At 46.0% G+C, this 20092-nt stretch overlaps 1 long non-coding RNA gene and 3 other non-coding genes across 4 annotated transcripts; 3 read left to right on the top strand and 1 right to left on the bottom strand.

The window, feature by feature from the left end:
• The first annotated feature begins 7358 nt into the window (after positions 1-7358).
• Positions 7359-7432, top strand: TRNAN-GUU. Its single transcript has one exon. It is a non-coding gene; the product is annotated as a tRNA-Asn (tRNA).
• A 2112-nt stretch (positions 7433-9544) lies between these two features.
• TRNAQ-CUG lies at positions 9545-9616 on the bottom strand. The gene has a single exon. It is a non-coding gene; the product is annotated as a tRNA-Gln (tRNA).
• Positions 9617-9762: 146 nt separating this feature from the next.
• Positions 9763-11605, top strand: LOC113890464. The gene is made up of 3 exons (XR_003510498.1): positions 9763-10163; positions 10889-11105; positions 11565-11605. It is a non-coding gene; the product is annotated as an uncharacterized LOC113890464 (long non-coding RNA).
• Positions 11350-11506, top strand: LOC113890645. The gene has a single exon (XR_003510600.1). It is a non-coding gene; the product is annotated as a U1 spliceosomal RNA (small nuclear RNA).
• Positions 11606-20092: the final 8487 nt, after the last annotated feature.

The following is a 20092-nucleotide window of genomic DNA, read 5'->3' as shown; positions in this document are numbered from 1 at the left end:
ATAACTAAGTAAAAACTGCAGACTTAACTATCTTTTCTTGTTGGTGGTTTAGTTACTAAATCATACTGGACCCTGAAATAGGTTATTTTCTTTTCTGAAGAATCTTCTTGATCCAGAAACCACACACGGGTTTCCTCAGTATATGCAACCGCAAAAACGGGGGAACTTGTTGAGCTGACATCTGTGGGATCGCGGTGGTCGGACACAAGTGAAGTGAGCTAGCAGCAGCAGAGTTGGAAAAGACGGGTAGGCTAGGGTGGGAATAAAATTAAACTCCAAAAATGTGTGTTTAAAAAAAAAAATAGGTTCTCTGTTGTAGTAGGTAAGATTGCAACTATTTTTCTCCCCATTGGTGCCAAAAGTTGTAAGTTATCTTTAAGAAATTGGATGAAGGTGTGTGATTACTTTTGAGACACCTCAGACAAAACTTCTATTGAGATACTTGGAGTTATTGTTCACTCACTCAATGATGTCCGATTGCTTTGCAAGATGTTTGCTAGTCGTGATCCTTTGTGTGAAGTCTTTTGTTGTTTGACCAATGCAGACCTCAAAGGAGAAGGCAATGGCACCCCATTACAGTACTCTTGCCTGGAAAATCCCATGAACAGAGGAGCCTGGGAGGCTGCAGTCCATGGGGTCGCTAGGAGTCAGACACGACTGAGCGACTTCACTTTCACTTTTCACTCTCCTGCATTGGAGAAGGAAATGGCAACCCACTCCAGTATTCTTGCCTGGAGAATCCCAGGGACGGGGGAGGCTGGTGGGCTGCCGTTTATGGGGTCGCGCAGAGTCGGACACGACTGAAGTAGCTTAGCAGCAGCAGCAGATCTCAAAAGATTTTAGTGGGAACCTGTGTTCTGTACCATGTATAACTAACTCTTTTTAGAATCTTAATGGTTTTCTCACATCTTGAGTTCATAGGGTCCCCACACCCATATACAATTAATAGAAACTAAGTTTACTTAACTGCTGAAACAACAAAGTCAGACTGGGGACATTAAACAAAGATTTTTCAGGAGACTTGGCATCAGGTGAAGGACAGGGAGTGATCCCTGAGAGATGGGAAACAATGGCTCCAACTTATTGCATGGAGAGTTCCCAAGCGAGGCACCAGGAGCAAACTGAAAATTAGCTCAGAGGACCTTGCTGAGCTCAGGACACAAGTTCCTGGATGCCAAAGGAGCTAGAGTGCATAGGACAAACTCCCAGGGAGGAGAGAGATGCTGAAGGTAAGCAGGGGAGCCCTGCAAAGGAGACTCCTCCAATGGGCAGCAAAGTACTGATCAGTGCAGCCCTGGGACAAAATTCCCCAAAGTCAGGGGGAAATCTTTGATAGGGTCAGAGAAAACAGAGAGCCTGGCACTCACAGTCATGCTTGGCCTCACAGGTAGACTAGAAAATAATAATAATACTCCTGTAATTAAGGAAATCGTGGAGTGGAGTACTCAAGGAAGTCTTACCTCAGTAGCAGGAACTTGTTAGCCTTAGACTGAGTGTTCAGCTGCTCCAGACCATTTAGCAAATCATAAAAGCAAGACCTGAAACCATCAAACTGTTTGCAAATAACTTAAGAGCAACCCTGAACAAGACTCAACATTTATAGGAACACAAAACTATCCAGCACCCAACAAGATAACATTTACAATGTCTGACATTCCATCAGATTTTTAGATATCCAAAGAGGAAGGGAAATGACTCACAATGCAGGGACACATTGATCATTTATGAGTGACCAAGAGCTGACACAGATGTCAGAATAACCAGGGAAGGACATTTAAACTTTTATTCCAACTATATTCTAGTCAAAGTTATGTTTTTTCCTGTGCTGTGCGCTTAGTTGTCCCCGACTCTACAGACCCCATGGACTGTGCATAGTCCTCCAGGCTCTTCTGTCCGTGGGGATTCTCCAGGCAAGAAAACTGGAGTGGGTTGCCATGCCCTCCTTCAGGAAATCTTCCCAACTCAGGGATCGAACCCACGTCTCCCACGTTGCAGGTGGATTTTTTACCATCTGAGCCACCAGGGAAGCCTGTTTTTTCCAGTAGTCAAATACAGATGTGAGGGTTGGACCATAAAGAAGATTGAGAGCTGAAGATGCTTTTGAACTGTAGTGCTGGAGAAGACTCTTGAGAATCCCTTGGACTGTAAGGAGATCAAACCAGTCAGTCCTAAAGGAAATCAACCCTGAACATTCATTGGAAGGACTGATGCTGAAGCTGAAGTTGCAATATTTTGGTCACCTAATGTGAAGAGCAGACTCATTAGAAAAGACCCTGATGCTGGGAAGGATTAAGAGCAGGAGGAGAAGGGGGCGACAGAGGATGAGATGGTATCACTGACTCAATGGACATGAGTTTGCGCAAACTCCAGGAGTTAATGAAGGGTAGGGAAGCCTGATGAGCTGAAGCCCATGGGGTCACCAAGAGTCGGCAATGCCTGAGGGACTGAACAACAACAACATTACATAAGTTCAAACAGTTAAGTAGACACATGCAAACATAAACAAAGACCCAGTCTAACTTTAAGAGATGAAATCGACAATGTCTGAAATGAACTGTATTGCAGGGGATTCACTTCAGTTCAGTCACTCAGTCGTGTCCACCTCTTTGCGATCCCATGAATTGTAGCATGCCAGGCCTCCCTGTCCATCACCACCTCCCAGAGTTCACTCAGACTCACGTCCATCGAGTCGGTGATGCCATCCAGCCATCTCATCTTCTGTCGTCCCCTTCTCCTCCTGCCCCCAATCCCTCCCAGCATCAGAGTCTTTTCCAATGAGTCAACTCTTCACATGAGGTAGCCAAAGTATTGGAGTTTCAGCTTTAGCATCATTCCTTCCAAAGAATACCCAGGACTGATCTCCTTTAGGATGGACTGGTTGGACCTCCCTGCAGTCCAAGGGACTCTCAAGAGTCTTCTCCAACACCACAGTTCAAACCCATCAATTTTTCGGCACTCAGCCTTCTTCACAGTCCAACTCTCACACCCATACATGACCACTGGAAAAACCATAGCCTTGACTAGACGGACCTTTGTTGGCAAAGTAATGTCTCTGCTTTTCAATATGCTATCTAGGTTAGTCATAACTTTCCTTCCAAGAAGTAAGTGTCTTTTAATTTTATGGCTGCAGTTACCATCTGCAGTGATTTTGGAGCCCCCAAAAATAGAGTCTGACACTGTTTCCACTGTTTCCCCATCTATTTCCCATGAAGTGATGCCATGATCTTCGTTTTCTGAATGTTGAGCTTTAAGCCAACTTTTTCACTCTCTTTCACTTTCATCAAGAGGCTTTTGAGTTCCTCTTCACTTTCTGCCATAAGGGTGGTGTCATCTACATGTCTGAGGTTATTGATATTTCTCCCGGCAATCTTGATTCCAGCTTGTACTTCTTCCAGTCCAGCGTTTCTCATGGTGTACTCTGCATAGAAGTTGAATAAGCAGAGTGACAATATACAGTCTTGACGTACTCCTTTTCCTATTTGGAACCAGTCTGTTGTTCCATGTCCAGTTCTAACTGTTGCTTCCTGACCTGCATACAGATTTCTCAAGAGGCAGATCAGGTGGTCTGGTATTCCCATCTCTTTCAGAATTTTCCACAGTTTATTGTGATCCACACAGTCAAAGGCTTTGGCATAGTCAATAAAGCAGAAATAGACGTTTTTCTGGAACTCTCTTGCTTTTTCCATGATCCAGCGGATGTTGGCAGGTTGATCTCTGGTTCCTCTGCCTTTTCTAAAACCAGTTTGAACATCTGGAAGTTCATGGTTCACGTATTGCTGAAGCCTGGCTTGGAGAATTTTGAGCATTACTTTACTACTGTGTGAGATGAGTACAATTGCACGGTAGTTTGAACATTCTTTGGCATTGCCTTTCTTTGGGATTGGAATGAAAGCTGACCTTTTCCAGTCCTGTGGCCACTGCTGAGTTTTCCAAATTTGCTGGCATATTGAGTGCAGCACTTTCACAGCATCATCTTTCAGGATTTGAAAGAGCTCCACTGGAATTCCATCACCTCCACTGGCTTTGTTCGTAGTGATGCTTTCTAAGGCCCACTTGACTTCACATTCCAGGATGTCTGGCTCTAGGTGAGCGATCACACCATTATGATTATCTGGGTCATGAAGATCTGTTTTGTACAGTTCTTCTGTGCATTCTTGCCACCTCTTCTTAATATCTTCTGCTTCTGTTAGGTCCATACCATTTCTGTCCTTTATCGAGCCCATCAAGGACCATTTAGAAAATGCAGAGGATTTTTTTTTTTTAAATTTAATATATTCCTTACAAATTTAAGAACCCATCCTGAACCCTCCTCCCTCCTCCCTCCCCACACCACCCCTCCGGGCCGTCCCAGTGCACCAGCCCCAAGCATCCAGCACCGCGCATCGAACCCGGACTGGCATCTCGCCTCACACATGACATTTCACATGCTTCAATGCCATCCTCCCAAATCCTCCCACCCTCTCCCTCTCCCACAGAGTCCATAAGCCTGTTCTATACTTCAGTGTCTCTTTTGCTGTCTCGTATACAGGGTTATCGTTACCATCTTTCTAAATTCCATATATATGCGTTAGTATACTGTATTGGTGTTTGTCCTTCTGGCTTACTTCACTCTGTATAATAGGCTCCAGTTTCATCCACCTCATTAGAACTGATTCAAATGTATTCTTTTTAATGGCTGAGTAATACTCCATTGTGTATATGTACCACAGCTTTCTTATCCATTCATCTGCTGATGGACATCTAGGTTGCTTCCATGTCCTGGCTATTATAAACAGGGTACATGTGTCTCTTTCCCTTCTGGTTTCCTCAGTGTGTATGCCCAGCAGTGGGATTGCTGGATCATAAGGCAGTTCTATTTCCAGTTTTTTAAGGAATCTCCACACTGTTCTCCATAGTGGCTGTACTAGTTTGCATTCCCACTAACAGTGTAAGAGGGTTCCCTTTTCTCCACACCCTCTCCAGCATTTATTATTTGTAGACTTTTGGATCGCAGCCATTCTGACTGGTGTGAAATGGTATCTCATAGTGGTTTTGATTTGCATTTCTCTGATAATGAGTGATGCTGAGCATCTTTTCATGTGTTTGTTAGCCATCTGTATGTCTTCTTTGGAGAAATGTCTATTTAGATCTTTGGCCCATTTTTTGATTGGGTCATTTATTTTTCTGGAGTTGAGCTGTAGGAGTTGCTTGTATATTTTTGAGATTAGTTGTTTGTCGGTTGCTTCATTTGCTACTATTTTCTCCCATTCTGAAGGCTGTCTTTTCACCTTGCTAATAGTTTCCTTTGATGTGCAGAAGCTTTTAAGTTTAATTAGGTCCCATTTGAGGATTATTTTTGATTGGAATTGCACTGACTCTGCAGATCACTTCGAGTAGTACTGGCATCTCAACTACACTGAATCTTCCAATCCATGGAGGCTGTCTTTCCATTTCCTTAGGGGTTCTTTAATTTCTTGCAGCTATGTTTCGCAGTTTTCAGCGTTCAAGTCTTTCACTTCCCTTAATAAATAATTAAGTGATATTATAAGTGGAATTGTTTTCTTAATTTCCTTTCCAGATTGTTCACTCCTATTGCATAGAAACACAGCTGATTTTTGCCTGTAGTGTACCCATTATGCAGAATTCAGTTGTTGACTGTGGTAGTTTCCTTGTGTGCAGGGTTATTGGGGAATTTTATATGTACAGGAGCACCCATCTGCAAAGAGAAAGACAGACAGGAGGTTACCTGTTTTGGGTTACCAGTAACCCCTGAGTCTTGGACCAGTATGCACAGCCTAGGCCAGAGAAATGGAGATAGGCGGGGAGCCTCTCTCTTTGCAAGCAAATTCAATCGGCAGGATTAGGGCGACCCCTCCAGGACCCTTGAGGCCAGAAAAGGGCGGATTCCTATCAGCTCAGCCAAATGCCCTCATTAGACAGCGGAGGTTATTTACGGTGCGGCAGGCGAAGGCAATGGCACCCCACTCCAGTACTCTTGCCTGGAGAATCCCATGGGCGGAGAAGCCTGGTAGGCTGCAGTCCATGGGGTCGCGAAGAGTCGGACACGACTGAGCGACTTCACTTTCACTTTTCACTGTCATGCATTGAAGAAGGAAATGACAACCCACTCCAGTATTCTTGCCTGGAAATATCCCAAGGGCGGAGGAGCCTGGTAGGCTGCAGTCCCTGGGGTCGCGAAGAGTCGGACACGACTGAGCGACTTCACTTTCACTTTTCACTCTCATGCATTGGAGAAGGAAATGGCAACCCACTCCAGTGTTCTTGCCTGAAGAATCCCAGGGACGGGGGAGCCTGATGGGCTGCCGTCTATGTGGTCTCACAGAGTCGGACACGACTGAAGCGACTTAGCAGCAGCAGCAGGCATCCTCCTCCGGGGGGCACCTGCAGCCCTAGCGAGGCCGAAGCTGAAGGGTAAGCTGACCAGGTCTTGGGGCTTCGGGCGGGGTCTGGGCTGCTTCAGAGCTTGAGTTCTCTGGCGCGATGTCCGCCTCGCCATCCCACCTGTTAGGTGGGCAGTAAGGGACAAGTCACCAAGTCCAAAAGGTGGACCCACACGATGTTGCTGGCGGTGATCAGGCAAGAGAAGCCCGTTCTTTGTTAGGATACGAATTCAGACCCAAGCAACGAGGCGCGGAACCGTCTTGGGTGGGGAGCTCAGAGCCGGTCCAGGTGGTGCCATCTTGGACTTTCTAGAACTTTAATCTGTTCCTAAAATCACGTGCTAGAAAGAAGGTTTTGAAAACGACTGACCTGAAAAATCTAGGTTTCTCTAGTACTGAAAACTTGCAGGAGTCATAAGAATTCTCGGTCTACCGACCGCTCCCAGCCGCTGAGACGGAATGCATCCACCGCCCAGCATTTCTTGGGCGACTGCTGGGTGCCAGGCCCCGTTCCGGGCATGGTGAGCCAATTCCAGGTCGTGCCCCGTGGTTTATTCTCTGGAGGCGCCGAGAAGGGGCAGTGCAGTGGGGACACAGCCAGTTGCTGTTCTTGCCCCTTGCGACCTCCAGGGCCCTGGGGCAAGTGCCGTGAGTGCGACCGGTGAGGCCGATCACGAGTGGGAAGTGGAGGACTTGAGCCCGAGAGAAGCTCCAGTTGTATCGGGTAGCGGGCAGCTTTGGAGGCGGCCAGGAGGAGGCGAGGACGGCTGTGGGCTCCGCGTTGTTTCGTCCGAGCCCCAGCTCACTCGGGTTCCGGGTCCGCCGCCTGGCATGCTCGGCGCCCAGACTCAGTGTCTCTGGTGCCGGCGAGGTTGGGCCAAAATAGAGACGTTTGAATCTTTTTTTCGCGGCGGTTGGAAGGGACCGGGGAAATCCATTCTCATTGCAGGATGTTACAGGAGATCCTTGTAGCAGTTGGTCTCTGTGGCGCAATCGGTTAGCGCGTTCGGCTGTTAACCGAAAGGTTGGTGGTTCGAGCCCACCCAGGGACGAACTCGGCTTTGAATCTAGCGATGTCTCAGCCGTTAGTTTTATGCATCTGCTCTTTGACTTCGTCCCCCAGCACCTGCAATCCCCAGGCTGTAGATTTCCTCTTGTGCTCCTTCCTCCTGGTTTTTACCTGGTGCCGTTGATCTCTCTGCACCACCCTGAGGCCTGCCCTCACTAAGGCCATCTGCCTTGAACCTGCCAGGACAGTTGCCAGTGGATGAAGACACACGCACCAGGGGTTGGGGGGTGGGGGGAGGGGGAACACCTTACTCAAGCTATGACTTCGCAGATTAGGCGCTATGTCACCACCTGCAGGGGCACAGCAATGCTAGGTCTCACGATGCCTCCACCCTTTCTTGTGGAACTATCACTTTCTTCCTTCCTTCTCTTTCTTTTCTTGCCCCATCGCAGGTACCATAATCCAGTTTCAGAACACTACTGTCATCTTCCATTCTCTCCAGCCCCGCTGCAGACAATTCCCGCTCTTTCCTCTAGCCCCAAGGAATGTGTTTGTATGTATTGAATGTATTTGTATGTATTTATGAATTCACAAAGATTCACAAACACCCAATTCCAATTCGGAACTACAGGGTTTTTATTGAATATCTATCTTTTAAGTGAATCTCTTTCTCTAACACCAAGTATTTTTGTTTTTAAGGGTACTACTGGGAGTAATAGAAATAGGATATTCCAGAAAGTCCTTCACTTTTTTTCACATTGCATAGACAAAACAATACATAATAGCAAAAATACCGCTATCAACGGTATTCATTCGCTGAATACCGCTCAGTCCTGTCGGTCAGTCACTCAGTCGTATCTCTTTGCGACCCCATGAACTGCAGCTCCCCAGGCTTCCCTGTCCATCACCAACTCCCGGAGCTTGCTCAAACTCATGTCCACCGAGTCGGTGATGCCATCCAACCATCTCATCCTCTGTCGTCCTCAACAACGATACTGGGGAAAGCAATTTTGGGGTTTGTTGTCCTGAGGTATACATAAGTTGTTGCTTTATTTTAATTTTATAACTATAATTGGATGTAGCTTCCAACTTAAATCTAACTAAATAAGGTATATTCACTATAATCTAGCCTTGACTATAAAGGCCAGGATGAAGTTGGATAAGGGACCCTTGGTCTCCAGAGACGCTGGATCCGCGGCCCTGGCTCTTCTTTCTGCCTGAACTTGGGAGGAAAGGACTAGATTTCCTGGAGTCAGTTCAAATCTTAGCCTGGCAGCGGCTTTTCGTGTCCAGCGGAGACTTAGGGGAGAGAAATTCTGAAAAAAAAAATCGAATAAATCGAAATAAATTGAAATCAGATCAGATCAGATCAGATCAGTCGCTCAGTCGTGTCCGACTCCTTGCGACCCCGTGAATCGCAGCACGCCAGGCCTCCCTGTCCATCACCAACTCCCGGAGTTCACTCAGACTCACGTCCATCGAGTCAATGATGCCATCCAGCCATCTCATCCTCTGTCGTCCCCTTCTCCTCTTGCCCCCAATCCCTCCCAGCATCAGAGTCTTATAGGATCAATTAAAACGCGAAATAGAATTGGGCACATGGATTAAAATACAGTTCTTCTCACCGGAAAGCTGTCAACCTGGCTGATCAAAGACATAGCCCCCGCGACCATTTATTCACAGGGACAAGACGTGCGGTGAGAAGCCCCCTTAAGTGGGCTCAGCTTCTGCCTTTCACCCCGGAGACCCAAGGTGACCCGATGGGGTGGAGGTGGCAATGGCTCGGTCGTTGCGCCTCTTGGCGGGGCCGGGCCTCCGATGGCCAGCGATGAGCAGAGCGTTTAGGTCCATCGGGAACGCCCCGGGCTCAACCCCCACCTGCCCGCCACCTCTCCGAGGATCACGGACCTACACAGCTCGAATAATAGGTTTCCGGGACCTCGGCTGCTGAGGGGGAGGCTGCAGAGCACGGGGGACACGTGGCCTCTTTCGCTGGACCCAGAAGTTCTGGTCCCGAGAGCAGGAGGGAGGGGGACGCTGGGGCGGGAGAGTAGGTCCACTCACTCAGCGCGCATCTGAGGCGCGAGTTCGCTTTCACTAGGAGACTGAGTTCGGGCTAAGCGCGTAAAAGACACTTAGCTCAGCCTAAAGAGAAAGGTCCCACCGAGATTCGAACTCGGATCGCTGGATTCAGAGTCCAGAGTGCTCACCATTACACCATGGAACCGCCAGCGGCCCTGTATTCCCGCCGCTGAGCCAGGCCTGGCGCAGCCGCGCCGGCCCAGGACCCGCCTCCCGCCCGGCGCTCTCATCACCCCGCCCCGAGCAGCTTCCTCCACAACGCCAGGGGGCGCCTGCCTCGCCGGCCCGCAGCCGTCCCTTCAGGTTTGGACTTCGTGGAATGAGACGAAACCTATTCGAGGGGAACAACAGGGAAGGGCTTTTTGGGCCTCCTCTGCCGGCATTTCTAGAGTTTTCTATCCAGAAGTAAAATTCTCGCCAGAAAAAAAGTTCCTTTTCTTTTTGCAGTTGTCCTCTTCCCGCTGCCCTAGGAGCGCTAAACATCCCCAGAAGAGCCCTTCGGACTTCGTGGGATGTCCGCTTCCTGGGACCCCAGGTCCAAGGGTAGTAAAATCGGGGGGCACTGCCAGCTTCGTTCGGGGACAGAACGTCCTCTCTGTGTTGGGAACCCGATCGAAGCCAAAGCGACAGCGGCCCCGCACATCTCACCGCGAGCACCCACGCCGCTGGCGCCCAGTGGGGTGTGGTCGGATGTGAGCAGCTGACAGTGTTTCTTCTGGGCTGTTTCCTTCCTAACCTTCCTTCTCCTCAGCTTTCAGGGTTCACCCCATCCCCGCCCACCCGCGTCCCCAAGACGGCGGCACCCTCTCGGTTTTGAAAGGGGAGCTCAGCGCCCACGGGCTGCCCTCTAGACGTTTCCATTCTCCCGACGTTTATATGCTTCAGCGGCCAGTTTTGAAGTTTTGAACAGCGGCCACGCTTGAAAGCCTTTCACATCCTCCCATTCTGCAGAGGGGGATGCACGAGTAAGAGGGGCACGTAGCTGACTCCAGCCAGAGAGGCTGTGTCGTCGCCTGTCACCTGGGCGAGAAGCAGGCAGCCAGGGCCGTGCGCCCGGCTTTGGGACGTCGAGGGCTGCTCGCTGGTGTCAGCGCCCAGACATCCGCTTGTTAAGACTCAGCGCTGTGTTGTTTGTGTTTTCAGCACAGGAGGGAGGGCTTGGGGAGCTCGTTCTCACCCCATGTTAACAGCATAAGATTTTATAATCCTGCTCTGTGAGTACCGTACACGAGCATGACTGTTAATTGGGAAAACTGGTGGTTGAAGCCACCACGGAACGTTCTAGTCTTACTTCAACTCATTTTCCTGCTTCCAAGTCTCAAAACTGACCAAAGCCTCCCCTGCTGCCTGTATGCTCCAGGCAGCAACCTCAAGAGGTAGCTCTCAGTTCCCGTTCTCACTGTCCTTTGCTCTGTAGACACAGGCGGGCAGCTGCTGAAACTCAGTAGTTCCTGGATCTTCACTATTTGGCCCCAGGATGGTTTCTCCCCGCCCTCATCAGGTGCAACTGGTCTCTGCACTATCTGCAGCCCTGCAACTACCCTGACCTGCATGATTCCACACCGATTCCAGAGAACTACCAGGCTGCAGAGGCTGAAGGCACAGGCATGGGACTTACCACGGTCAGTCTCCAGGTTGGTGCACATCAACAGCTAGTATTAAGTATGCCCTTACAGGATGCCATCAACACTTTGATTTGAGGTGTTGCATCCTTACATTTTTTAAAAATTAATGACATTACTTTTCAGGACAGCTTTAGGTTTACAGGTAAATTGAGCACATAGTAGAGAGTTTTCACACATACTCTGTTGTTCCTAACCCAATTTCTTGCATTAGTGTCATGGCGGGGAGGGGAGGCGGGTGGATAGGGGGGCGGGGGGTGGTCAAAGATCTCATGATCAGGAAAGTGGTTTTCCAAAAAGTGAAGTTTTATCTATTGCGCTCCAGATGTGCCGAACGCTTTGATTTCCCCAAATTTGGGAAACTCCAACGCACAATTTGTGGTAATGGGGGACTGAGTTTGTACTCTCCCCTGACAGTTAATGGTTAATTGTGGTAGTTTAGTTTTGCTAAGTTGTGTCCGTCTCTTGCAGGCCCATGGACTATAGCCCATCAGCCTCCTCTGTCTGTGGGATTTCCCAGCCAAGAATACTGGAGTGCATTGCCTTTTCTTTCTCCAGGTGATTTTCCGGAACCAGGGATTGAACCTGGGTCTCCTGGATTGCAGGCAGATTCTTTATCGACTAAGCCACCTGGGAAGCCCTAATGGTTAATAACAGACCATTTAAATATATATACAGTAGTCTGTGTGTACTTTTGGGGGCATTTCCTAGATTAATTTTCCTGGAAGACAAACGTTCCTGCTCCCCTTCTACGTTGCTTTGGGAAATAAAAATGCTGTATTCCTTTCCAGTGCCAGACTGTGAATTGACAGCCATCATAGTTCATGAGGATTAAGGCCCTAATCAGCCAACCAGAATACTTTATTTCAGAGCAGTTGCATTTCCCATTTTCCCCTGGAAAGGGAGTGGATCACATTATTCCTTTACTGCAGAAACACCAGAGATTTTGAACTCAGGGAGACCTGTATGACCTGTGCCTCTTCCATCCTGGGGAGGACAGATATTTCTAACATCTCACCTGACTTTCCCTACTTTCTTTTCTCTCTATAACTGGCATGGCCATACTCCCAACCAACAAATGGTGGTATCTAGTGCTGTGTCCCCTGCTTAGTAACTAAGTCACAGGATCATTTTAGACCACCAAGAGGAGGAATTTCTGGGATCTCTTTTGGAGCAACAGATGAGGTTCCTGAGAGAGGGTTTGGGAATCTCTATTCCTCCTTCAGAGCCTGGTTTGTAACCTAAGGATTTGAAATGTCTGGCTTCTCTCTCTGGCTCTCCAGGGAACATAAGTCAGCCTGGGGGCAGTGTTTCCTGAGAGACTCTCCACAAAAGCTTCAAAGCTGGAACTTTCCATCGGGCCACTTTGTAGTCATGTTCACCCTTTCCTTTGAAGGACCTTTTGGAGATTAGAAATAATCAAGGGTGACATGCTTTTAAAGAGGCATGTCCTATATAACTACTATGTATAAAATAACTGATAATTAATGAGAATTCATAACTAATGATAACTAAGAGAACCTACTATGTAGCACAGAGAACTCTACTCAGTGCTCTATGGTGACCTAAATAGGAAGGAAGTCCACGAAAGAGGAGATATATGTATAACTATTTGACTTTCCTATACAGCAGAAACCACATTAAAGCAACTATACACCAATAAAAATTAATTTTAAAAAATAAAGAGGCATGTTGACTCACAAAGGAATAGTTTTCACAACAAACCTCAGAGGAACATCCCCTCAGCCTTTGGGCAAGGGGCTGTGAGGACTGCATTCCCCAACATATAGTTAAGCAAACATTGTCCTTAGGACTGGTACGGTGCATTTAAAATAAAAGTATTTTTTTAAGTATAGTTGATGTAAATTATTACATAATTTACACATGTATGGAGAAGGCAGTGGCACCCCACTCCAGTACTCTTGCCTGGAAAATCCCATGGACGGAGGAGCCTGGTAGGCTGCAGTCCATGGGGTCTCGAAGAGCGACCTCACTTTCACTTTTCACTTTCATGCATTGGAGACGGCAATGGCAACCCACTCCAGTGTTCTTGCCTGGAGAATCCCAGGGACGGGGGAGCCTGGTGGGCTGCCGTCTATGGGGTCGCACAGAGTCAGACACGACTGAAGTGACTTAGCATAGCATAGCATACACATGTACAATATAGTGATTCAGAATTTAAAGGGTATATTCCACTTATTATAAAATATTGAGTATAATTTCAGTGTTGTTTTATATATCCTTGTTGCTTATTTTATACATAGTAGTTTGTACCTCTTAATCTCTACCCCTATTTTGCCCCTCCCCCTTCCCTCTCCTCACTGGGAAGCACTAGTTTGTCCTCCATATCTGTGAGTCTGTTTCTTTTTAGTTTCATTCACTAGTTTGTTATATTTTTGTAGATTCCACATATAAGTGATGTCTGACTCACTTCACTTAGCATAATACTCTCCAAGTCCATCCATGTTGTTGGAAACATCAAAACTTCATTGTTTTTATGGCTGAGAACTATTCCATTTATTATATATACCTCATCTTCTTTATCCATTCCTCTGTTGATGGACATAGATTGCCTCCATATCTTGACAATTGTAAATAATGTTGCTATGAACATTGGGTTGCATGTATCTTTTAAAATTAGTGTTTCTGTTTGGTTTTTTGACTTTTTTTCCAAATACATACCCAGCAGTGGGATTGTTGAGTTATATGGTAGTTCCCTGGAGAAGGCAATGGCACTCCACTCCAGTACTCTTGCCTGGAAAATCCCATGGACTGAGGAGCCATGGGGTCGCTAAGAGTCGGACACGACTGAGCGACTTCACTTTCACTTTTCACTTTCATGCATTGGAGAAGGAAATGGCAACCCACTCCAGTGTTCTTGCCTAAGAATCCCAAGGACGGGGGAGCCTGGTGGGCTGCTGTCTCAGGTCGCACAGAGTCGGACATGACTCAAGCGACGCAGCAGCAGCAGCAGCAGCAGCAGCAGCAGCATGGTAGTTCCCACTAACAGTGACCATGGTTCCCTTTTCTCCACATCCTCACCAGCATTTGTAATTTGTGTTCTTTTTGATGATAACCATTCTGTAGCATGAGGTGATATCTCATTGTGGTTTTGATTAGCATTTCCCTGATGATAGATGATGTTGAGCTTCCTTTCCATTGGCCATCTGCATGTTCTCTTTGGGAAAATGTCTGTTCAGTTCTTTTGCCCATTTTTAAATTGGGTTGCTTGGGGGTTTTTGATGTTGAGTTGTATGAACTGCTTATATATTTGTATATTAACACCCTATTGGTCAAGTGTTAAGGGTTCACAGTTCCTTAAGGAACTAAGGGTCCTTAGTTCACAGTTTCACCATGTTTGTGACTGTGTTCTTTATTTTGTAAAAGTGTCTTTTCAGGATCTTGATAGATATTTTCCAACTGATTTTATAAAAGGGATGCCACACAAACACAAACTAACAGAAACTGGATTGACTCTCCCACCTGAAACAGCAAAACAAAAAAACAGCAACAAACTGAACAAAATAGATGAGACAAAGATTTTCAAGAGACTGGGCATCAGGCAGTAAAGGTCAGGGAGTGAGACCTGAGAAATGAAAAACAAGCAGATAAGCCCTGCAGTTGCTCCAGTTCACCACTTGGAGAGTTTCTAAGCGTGGCTGGGGAGAGGCAACTGAAAAGAAGCCCAGTGGGCCTCGTTGAGTTGAGGACACTGAGCTAAGTTATTGTTCCCCATCCTTATCTTCCCTTTCTATCTACAGACAGATATCCAGGCTGAACTGGGAACAGTCCTCCTTGAACTGCCTTCAGTAAGGAATGTGTATCCTCATTCTGTATCCCGCCATGGAAACTGCAGAACGCTTTACCCACAGGGTTCCATAAATGCCTTCATGGAACTCAGCTAATTTAGGATTCATATTGTCTAGATGAGCAGAGATATTATATTTTATAGAACATGATGGGATAGAGGAGGGAATCAAGGAGCATTAGGCTATTCTGTTTCTAACAACACTAAAGACATATCAACCAAAGTGCCAGACCTCCATACATTCTTACTGAAAAACGTGAAGTTGCTTTACTCTTTTTTAACTTTACTTATTTGATCTAAAATTTAAGGATAAAATACCAAGTCCTACAATTCTAGGACTATGACTGATATTTACATTGTCTTTGAAACGGGGTGAGAATTTTAAGTCCAAAAGGCATTACCTTTTCAGAGAGAAGACAAATTGTTCCTGATTGTTATGACAATGATAAATCTATAAGACTTATTAAAGTTGCCTCTTAATTTCTCTTGCTGACCAAGACACAGACAGTAGAGACAGATGTCAGCATTTTCTCTGGAGACCTTGGCAAGACTGACTACTTTGAACCAACATGGATCCCAGGTGTTAGTTATCCTGAGGCTGAAACCTGGGTGAGAACCAGGGTTGTTGAGCCACGGTAGGTCACCAGTTGTTGGAAAAGAAAGAAGGGTGAACTGGACAAACACTGACGTCATCCCTAGGCAGCCCTGACCACTTCCCCCAGTGAATCCACCACCATTACACTTCTCATGACTTCTTGGTTACTGGACTGAGAGCTCCAGGAAAGTTGAAATACTATTATTAATCATCTCTGTATTCATGACTCCAGGCACTTAATCAAGCGCTGAGGGGGTCTCAGTGGTGGTTGTTCACTAACTGAATAAAAGTGGTTGTATTTCTGTATATAGGTCTTTAGAATCTTTAGTCATTTCAGCTACGTACTTATCCAAATATCCTATCAGAGATGCTCTGTTTTCTCCCAGGATGCAGCAAATTTTCTTCCTTAAAGAGGTGCCTACCCTACATCATCTGCTCCCTTTTGACACTGAACTTTGATGACTCTGATGAAGACCCTGCTCTCCTCAGTGATTCCTCTCAGTGGTTCATTAGGAAGGTCATAAGTAGGCCATTAGGAAGAGATGTCCTTAGCTTACCCTCCTACCCTGTGGGCTGCCTCAACACCATAATTGAGAAGAGCCCCACATTACGTGGAAATGCTCCACTTGTATTCTTCTTCCCACTACTTTGATATCTTCAGATAAACCTTATTGATAATCTGAACTCCAAGTTGTTAACAAAGCGTAAGGAAAAATAGGTTCTTATAAATATTTAAGAAATATTGTGTGTAAAACCTTTCAAAGTATGCATGCAGAATATTATTAGTATCTATGCTTCAGATGCGGAGAAGGCAATGGCACCCCACTCCAGTACTCTTACCTGGAAAATCCCATGGGCGGAGGAGCCTGGTGGGCTACAGTCCAAGGGGTTTCGAAGAGTCGGACACGACTAAGCGACTTCACTTTCACTTTTCACTTTCATGCACTGGAGAAGGAAATGGCAACCCACTCCATGTTCTTGCCTGGAGAATCCCAGGGATGGGGGAGCCTGGTAGGCTGCCGTCTATGGGTTCACACAGAGTCGGACACGACTGAAGTGACTTAGCAGCAGCAGCAGCATGCTTCAGATGGAAGGGTCTCCTTATCCTGGCCCCTCCATACCTCAGGGAAGAACTGGTTAAGAAAAGAATGGGCATCTCCAGCCCTTTTCCAAATATTCTTTATCCATTTAAGCTCACACTTACCTGGGCATCCAGTGTGGGGGCAGTTCCAGGTGTAAGCAGCAGGGTTCAGGACAGAGCCTCAAGGTCTATGCCTCCTTCTCTTGCAATCGGTGCTTCCTAGTAGTGTAAGTGAATCCTGATCCATCTGTGGATCTCCTCGCTAGGTGCACAAGTTCACTGTGGAGGAAGTTACTCTCCCGGTCCTCCCTGCTCAGCTCAGGATTCTCCTTGAGGACTTGGATAATGCTGTGTACATTGTTCACTTTCCCTTGATTTTTCTCAACTCAACTTGTACTTCTTTTCATCTCTCCTGGCATCCAACTGCTCCACCATTTCCATACCCTTCTTTGTGTTATTCTCATTCTTCCAACCTGTTGCTTTCCTTTCTTCCATCTCCCCTCTCATTTATGTGTTTTCAGTGTTTGGGCTCAACTTAGGCTCCTACAGGAGACACACAGAGAAGATACAAGACCTGGTCTTGGCTGTAGTTCTCAGGTCATACTTAATATGCATCTCAGTCTCTCATGCATTCAGAGAAATCTCAACAGGAAGGGACTTTGGAGAATTTGAATAACAACAATTCCTTACTGATGAGGAAACTGACTCCCAAAGAGCATAGGAAATTTTTAAAAATTCAGGAGTCACTTACTGACTGTGGAGCTACCACACATGTTTTCGACACAAGCTGCTCTGTTCAAAGCATGAAATACACTGTCCAGCTGAGTTTCAACTACAGCTGAATTTCAGAGGACATTACATCCAACACCAGTATTTCTACTATTAAAAATATCTAGAATACCTTTTCTGTGACAATTCTTTTATCAGAGTTCCAGAGTATGATTATTTATATACACTCAGTTTTCAATCCCTGCTGACAAAATGGGAGCAAGGAACATAGATGTATTAAATACATCACAGTCATCATTAAAAAATATATGTGATTCTCTGTAAGACTTCTGGCTCTTGTGCTAGAGGTCATCTTCCTGAGAGCAGGTGCTCTGTGTGCCTCGTTCACCCAGTGGCTCTTCAAGAGCCTGACAGATACAACATTCAGTAAATACTTGTCGAATAGATCAATACTAGTTACCAGGAATCACTAACTCTTGCCGATGTCCTCTACTCCCTACCGTGTTTCCATCAAATCCTACCCTAGGTCTGTGCTAACGCAATGAAAGCACAGCCCTAGGAACAGCCGTCAGAGATGCAAATACCCATTCCACTGTGTACCAAGTTGCTTTACATGGTGATCTCATTACCTTCTTTGAGCATATGGATCTTATGTATAATAGAGAAGAATGTATCATGTAAAACAGATACGGCAGCATTAAACTTGGATGAGTAAGTGTGATAGATACTATGCAGCAGATAGGGTTCCATTCCCTGGGCACTAGCTGCACAGCTAAAGAATGCCTACATTACGGTCATTGTGCTGCTTGTTAAAAACATCTGGAGAGAAGGCCCAAGAAACTGCATTTCATAAAAATTCCAAGAAGATTCTCATGCAAGGAAAAAGCCCTACCTTTAAACAAACACCCTAGAATGGAGACCCCCAAAGCCTAGCAGAAACAAGAACAAGTCAGTGTATTAGATCAAGTTTGTTGTCCATGGTGCTGTGCCAGGGGAAATGCCTCTTTTCCAGAAAAGTACCCACCTGAGGTGGGACACAAAGAGGACCTTGCTTTCCCAGTCTGGGCTTTTAGTGCCTCCATTGTCTTTTAAGTTTTCTCCTCTTCTCCAATCACTGGAGCATCTCAGCCCTTATGTGGGTCATATCTTTATGAAGACCTCTGCTATTCTATTCTCCTCTTGGAGAAAGATATGGCAGAGATCAGTTCAAGGGCTCCACAGTTCTAGACTTTATCCTAAGCTACTTTCTTTCAGGTGGGCTGAAAGAAATCAGGAGTTATAGAATTCAGGTCAATAAATATGATCCCAGAGGAGCATGAGACCATGAGGGCAGCACATCATCAGAAATGGTCAGAAGCACAACGTGGTTAATATCACCCTATTCAGGTGGGGAGGACATGCTGATCACTTTTGTGAGCAGAGAAGCCAGTCACATCTTTCCAAACTTCTGATCAGCAAAACTCTGATAATGAATATATTGGGCTTCACTGGTAGCTCAGATGGTAAGGGATCCATCTGCAATGCAGGAGACCAGGGTTTGATCCCTGGGTCGGGAAGTTCCCCAAGAGAAGGGAATCTCTATCCACTCCAGTATCCTTGCCTGGAGAATTTCATGGACAGAGGAGCCTGGTGGTTTAAAACTATTGTTTTTGTAACCTGTTAATAGGAAGTAATAGGGAACTAATTCAGATGCTTATTTCTACTCACCTGATTTTCTGACTTTTCAGAAAAAAGATACACTAATGTTGTATGCAAAAAAATAAAAGAGTCACAGTAAAAATTTGGGGCTCACCTTCATGTTACTGTTTTTAAGCTCTTATAACATGAAGGACACTATGAAGAGCATTCTCGTGTGGAGGTATGTCTCTGTTACCAAACAACCTCTAAAAGAATAAAGAGGGAACAATACTTAACTGCACATAATTTTATCCATGAATTTATCATATATCTGTTTCCTGTGGCAGATCTGTTTTTAAATCCTTGTTCTCCTGGGCTCTCCAGACAAGGTTTATGCAAAGTACCAGTTGAGGACTTCCCTGGTAGCTTAGTCAGTAAAGAATCTGCCTGCAATGTGGGAGACCCAGGTTTGATTCCTGGATAAGGAAGATCCTCTGGAGAAGGGAATGGCAACCCACTCCAGTATTATTGCCTGGAGGATCCCATGGACAGAGGAGCCTGGCAAGTTACAGTCCATGGAATTGCAAAGAGTCAGACATGACTGAGCCACTAATACACACAACATGAAGGACACTATGAAGGGCATTTCTGGTGTGGAGGAATGTGTCTTTAATATTACCAAACAACCTCTACCAGCATCGGTGAAGCAATTTGAGGAGACCAGTAGATCAGCTAGTGTTATTAAGTTCCTCAAACTAAGTCACTAAGTCCTTTGAATACAGCCTCTCCTTTTATTTTGACTGCAAATGAAGAAAAAATCTAATATTTAAAGTCCTAAGAATACACAGAAGAACTATACAAAAAAAAGATCTTAATGACCTAGATAACCACGATAGTGTGATCACTCACCTAGAGCCAGACATCCTGGAGTGCAAAGTCAAGTGGGCCTTGAGAAGCATCATTAAAAACAAAGCTGGTGGAAGTGATGGAATTCCAGCTGAGCTATTTCATATCTGAAAAGTTGATGCTGTGAAAGTGCTGCATTCAATATGCCAGCAAATTTGGAAAACTCAGCAGTGGCCACAGGACTGGAAAAGGTCAGTTTTCATCCCAATCCCTAAGAAAGGCAATGCCAAAGAATGCTCAAACTACCGCACAATTGCACTCAT

This window comes from Bos indicus x Bos taurus, chromosome 3 (genome assembly GCF_003369695.1).
Source record: "Bos indicus x Bos taurus breed Angus x Brahman F1 hybrid chromosome 3, Bos_hybrid_MaternalHap_v2.0, whole genome shotgun sequence".
Lineage (NCBI taxonomy): Eukaryota > Metazoa > Chordata > Mammalia > Artiodactyla > Bovidae > Bos > Bos indicus x Bos taurus.
Note: the sequence above shows the minus strand (reverse complement) of the source record. Positions and strands in the feature narration are given on the sequence as shown.